We start from the raw sequence: 6,000 nt of genomic DNA on the forward strand, positions 1-6,000 counted from the left end.
TTAGGTGGCCAGTCTTCTTTTCAACTATCAGGAAATGATCATTGAAAACCAATACATTAGTGGGGATGCTTTATCTTTTCTCTAAATGTGTAAGAAAATATCATGCTTTATAAAATCAGAGACAAGAATGAAGAGTGCACTGGAAAGTTAAAAGGGCTACTTTCTCCTTCCTCAAAGTGAAGAATAAATATTGTCCTGTTGAAACCTGTAAACAAACTTCATGAGTAATTTCTTTGCACCAGAACAATATATAACGATTATCAAAAAATCAAGTCTCTGATTCTAATCTTCTCTATTTCTGACTTTTGTTCTCCTATTTAGTTTTGCAGTGGCATTGTTGAAAGTTATATGCTGTGTGTAACCTCAGTGAAAAGCGCATTATCCTTTACAAAATATGAAAATCCATAAAAATATTGCTAAGATTAGTGTTGCCATGTTCAAGCTGATAAGAATTCACAGATTTCCCCTATCATTCATTCGTTATGTGCCATGATGTATGATGTGGGTGATCATGGTCTTTCCATGACCGTGATTGTTCTTGGAAAATTATTCTACAGAAGTGGCTTGCCTTTGCCCTTTTCTGAGCAGTGACTTAACAAGACAGGTGACCCCAGAAATTATGAATACTCTTCAGAGATTGTCTGCCTGGCGTCAATGGTCACACACCAGGACTTGTGATGTGCACCAGCTCCTCATAGAACCATCCACCACCTGCTCCCATGGCTTCACCTGGCACTGATTGGGTGCCAAGGAGGTGCTTCACCTTGCCCAAGGGTGACCTGCAGACTAGTAGAAGGAAGGGATGTCTTATATCTCCTTTGGTAGAGACTTGTCTCCACCCTGCCACTATATATAACTTCAATGAAAAACACATCATTCTTTACAAAATATGATAATCCAAAAATAATGATAGAGATTAGTATTGCCATAGTGAAGTTGATTTAAAAAATCACAGATTTCTTGTATAGGGCATGGTTTTTGGTGAATCAAGCAAAAGCATGTAATAGAATATCCATATCATATTTTATGTAGTATAATTTGGTTCATGAATGTCTATGCATAATCACATAAAAATATTTGTAAGGACAATGCAGCATGCAGATCAGTAACTGCTATCATCAAAACTATTGGTAATACAAGCAAAATTACAAACAGAGATTTTAATTCTCTTCAGCCTCTCCCTTTAGGTGAAGTGGAATTTGTAAGCTAAGAGATAGTTCTTTACATATCACAAAATAGAAATAATTCTGTTACAAGCAGAACAATTCCATTTCAAATGATCCTTTTTTCTGTCTTAACAATTAAGACACTAACTCACATTTCAAACTGACAGCATTGTTCTTCATTATTGATTGTCAAATCAAAATCTTGTCCTTGGATATGTAACAGGAAGTTTTTGATTCCAGTGGTAGTTCTCACATTTACCCAGTTGTTTGAATTGTGCTGGACGTGATCGATAATTTTGAGTAGACATTTTTGCATTCAGTAGTTTACACTGCAGACTTAAACGTACATCTTAATTCTGGGACTTGTGGTCACATTCTCAGGAAAGAAACTGTCACTAGGCTCAATCATTGAGTGACTGAAAATCCAACAACATAGGCCTGATTTTAAAAAACTTTAATTCCTGAAGTGGAAACAAGTATTCTCCTACAAAAAAAAGAAATAAAGGCAAATATTCAACGTAATTGTCAATCTTTGTAACACAATTCCTCCAAATTTTAGGGTTGATGGATAGACCTTCTAGAACAGGTGCTTCCAATATGATCCTTCTAGCTGATCTATGCTTCCAATGGGAAACATATTCTTTTCTCACATACTAATTAGATCCAGTGTGCGGCAAAGGTCATGTGACCATTGTGGTAACTCCTACTTTGAAAGGGGACCACTCAACAACTTCATGCCCAAAGGAAACAACTTTATCTGGGATGGCAAAACCGATATTTACATACAGAGGCTTTCACTGGACCGTACTGCATGGCAGAGAAGATACACACATGCACACTGTTGTAATGTGACCATTTTTAAAAGTAAGTTAATACTAATTAGGACAATGGGTGGGGGGGGGGCGTTTACTTCCGTTCTTTTTACTTCCGGTGTGTTTGTATATAGTGTACCTGCCATGCCATACGGGTTGTGAAAGCCTCTGTATATATATAACGGTTTTGAATTTCGAGATAAAGTTGTTTCTTGGGCATGAAGTTGTCAAGTGTGCCTTTTTCAAAGTACAAGTTACTACACACACCGGACAAGAAAACGGATGTAAACCTCCCCCACCCAACCCTGGAACCAGCCTTTCTTTACAAACAGCTTCCCCTAGTGGGAGTATTGCTATGTTGCCATTATCCTAATTAGTATTAAGTTTTTTTTTTATAATGCTCACATTACAACTCTTCTCCCTCTTTAAATTCCAACATTCCCCAAATGTAAAAGAACTGGGAGACAAAAGCAGTGGTGTCATTAGCTTGCATACCACTGAAACTTATACCAGTGTCTCAGCAAGTTTACCAATACAAAACACCTGAAAAACATGGCAGATTCAACATTCAGTCTAGCAAAAAAAAACTGTCCAGTCAAACATTCAGTCTGTCAGGAGGTTTGCGAGTGCGCTGTGATCTGCGTGCTACCCCTGGTGACCCAGCAGGCACCGCTGGTGAGGATGTTCTGGGTGGATCTGGTGTTGGGGGCATGAGAGGGGTCTGTGTGTCCGTGTGAGAATGTCCATCCTCTTCAGGGGACCCCAACCCCTCTGCCAGCATCTCCCTCTCTGGCAAAGTCACTGGTAGACATGCTCCCACTGTAGTCTGTCTCACCATTGGAAACTCCATGGAACTGTCTGCCTCTGAGCTGGTATCATGACGCAGGCGTGCATGGTCCTGATGTCTGCAGAAGACACGTCCATCAGTCAGCTTAACAACATAGGAGACTGGACCACCCTGCTTAAGAATAACCTCAGGCAGCCATTGCTGATTGTTGCTACTGCTGAAGTTTCTCACGTAGACATTGTCATCCGGTTTTAACTGTCTCTCTCGCGCATGTTGATAATATCCCTCCTTCTGCTTTTCCTGCTTTCTCTCCACTTCTGCCTTTATGTCTGGTCCAATCTTGATTTGGGCCTACGCCCCATCAGCATCTCTGCTGGAGTGTGTGCAGTTGTAGTCTGTGGCGTGAGGTGGTATTTAAACAGGAAACGTGAAAGCCGAGTGCTGAGAGAGACCTCTGTCATCCACTTCAGGCCTTCCTTTACTGTCTGAACAGCCGGCTCAGCCAAACCATTTGAGGCTGGGTGGAAAGAGGCCATCGGAATGTGATGAATGCCATTCTGTTGCATGAACTCACTGAACAGTTCACTGGTGAATGTCAGGCCATTATCCGTGACCAGAGTGTTAGGCAACCCGTGGACTGCAAACACTTGCCTGAGTTTGTCTATGGTTGAAGAGGCTGTGATGTTGTTCATGATGTGAGCTTCGATCCATTTAGAATGCACATCCACCATTACAAGAAACATCTGCCCCATAAAGGGGCCAGCAAAGTCCAAATGTAGCCTAGACCAGGGGTGGTCTGGCCACTCCCATGGGTGCAAAGGAGCTGGTGGTGGCATATTCTGATTAGTCTGACATTGCGTGTATGATTTTACCTTGTTCTCCAGATCCTGATCCATTCCTGGCCACCAGACGTAGGATCTTGCAAGGTTTTTCATCTGAGACCTCCCTGGATGAGTCCCATGGATTTCCTCCATAATCTGTGAACGGCCAGGGGGAGGCACAATGACCCTCGCACCACCCCCCCCCAGAAAATGCAACCATCCTGCAGAATCAGTTCTGTCTTGCGTTTGGCATAAGGCCTCATTTCCTCTCCTTCCACGACTCTGGGCCAACCTTGTAAAAGGAAAGTCTTGACTTGGAACAGGACTGGGTCCCTCTCTGTCCGCTGCTTGATCTGGGTCGCCTTTACAGGTATCTCTTACAGTCTCTCCAATGAAAACACAGTCTCTGGAGGCACATATGTAGCAACAGGTGTCTCAGGTAAAGGTAGTCGACTCAGTGCAAAAGCATTTGCATTATTCCTACCCACTCTGTACACTATAGTGTACTGGTAGGCTGACAATGTGAGAGCCCAACGCTGTATCCTGGCTGAGGCTAGCAGTGGAATGCATCTAGTCTCACTGAACAGGCTCATCAGTGGTTTATGGTCTGTATAAATTGTATATACGCGTCCTTAAAGGTACTGATGAAAACGTTTGACCGCAAAAACAATGGCCAGACCTTCTTTGTCTAGCTGTAAATATCCCTTCTCAGCAGCCGTCATGGTACGTGAAGCAAAACCAGTAGCCTTCTCTCCATTACATGTGAGAGAACTGCTCTGACTCCCTAGGCCAAGGCATCACATGCAAGGGTGATCTCCTTGTCTGGGTCATAGTGAGCAAGCAACTTCGCTGTGTGGAGGAGTTCTTTCACTTCCTTGAAAGCTTTCTCCTGCTCTTCACCCCACTTAGTGTCATTGTGAAGCAGCTTGTACAGTGGGGCCAAAACCTTTGAGAGGTCAGGAAGAAACTTGCCATAATAATTCACCATGCCCAAAAACGATCTGAGTTCAGTGACACTCTTGGGGCTTGTTGCCTCCTTAATAGCTCTCACTTTGTCCTCCACTGGGTAGAGCCCCTCAGCTGTGATCTGGTATCCCAGGTAGGTCACACTTGCTGCCAGGAACACACATTTGTCACATTTCAATTGCAGCCCTGTGTCTGAGAGCCTCTTCAGCACCCGTTCTAAGTTCGCCAGATGTTCCACCCCCGTAGCCCCTGTGATCAAAATATCATCAAGGTACACTGCTAGGTGTGGAATCTCCTGCAGCAAAGTGTCCATTGTCCTTTGGAAAATGACAGGGCTGGATGCCACTCCAAACACCAGGTGATGGTACTTGAATAATCCCTTGTGCTTATTAACCGCGACGTACTCCTTTGAATCCTCGTTGAGCAGCAGCTGTTGGTAGGCGTGGCTCATGTCCAGCTTTGTGAACAGCTTACCCCCTGACAGGGTCGCAAACAGGTCATCCACCCGTGGCAATGGGTACTCCTCCAGCCTAGAGACCTGATTCACCGTAAGCTTATAATCCCCACATATCCTCACTATTTTGTCTGCCTTCAAAACTGGAACAATGGGAGCTGCCCACCTTGAAAACTGGATGGGCTTAATAATGCCCAGCCTCTGGAAACATTCCAGCTCCTCCTCAACTTTGCCTTTCATGGCATAGGGCACCGACCTGGGCTTAATAAAAACATGGTGTAGCCTTAGGGTCGACATGGAATTTCACTGTCATACCCTTCAGTGTGCCCAGCTTGTCTCTGCAAACATCGCTGTACCGCTGTGGAATGTCCTCCGTCGTGTGTGCATACTTAATTTCTTGCCAGTTGAGCCGGATTTTCCGAAGCCAATCATGGCCCAAAAGACTGGCCCCCTGCCCTAAGCTATCACTAGCCTGGCTTCAGCCTTCTAACCCCCGGCTGAAATGTCCACATATAACACCCCTAAATTAGGTATGGGCTGCCCTGTATAGGTCCTAAGTTTGAGCTTTGATGGTCTAATGGGAGGCAGGTTGGACCCCCATGTCCTCCTGAAGGTCTCTTCACTAATGACCGATGCAGTAGCCCCTGAATCAATCTCAAACTTAATGTCCTTTCCCCTGACAGTGACTGTGGCATGATATGGTTCAGGTGGTTCCTCATCGGTTTCCATTCCAAACATGTTGTAGGCACACGCTGCCTCTTCATCTGCTTCTTCTAGATGGTGTGTGGCTGCCTGAGCCTGTTGAGCTTTCCCCTGCCCAGGCTTAATCTTACCCTTTGAACTTCTGCACTTTTTAGCTAAATGTCCCTTTTTGCTACAAGCATGGCAGACAGTGTCTTTGCACCTGCAATCATTTGCGTAGTGCGTCCCTCCACACCGGAGACATTCTACCCGCTTTGCCTGTTTACCAGTCTCCCTCCTGACTTGGTGCACT

The sequence above is a fragment of the Mobula birostris genome, chromosome 5 (assembly GCF_030028105.1).
Source record: "Mobula birostris isolate sMobBir1 chromosome 5, sMobBir1.hap1, whole genome shotgun sequence".
NCBI classification, from domain to species: domain Eukaryota; kingdom Metazoa; phylum Chordata; class Chondrichthyes; order Myliobatiformes; family Myliobatidae; genus Mobula; species Mobula birostris.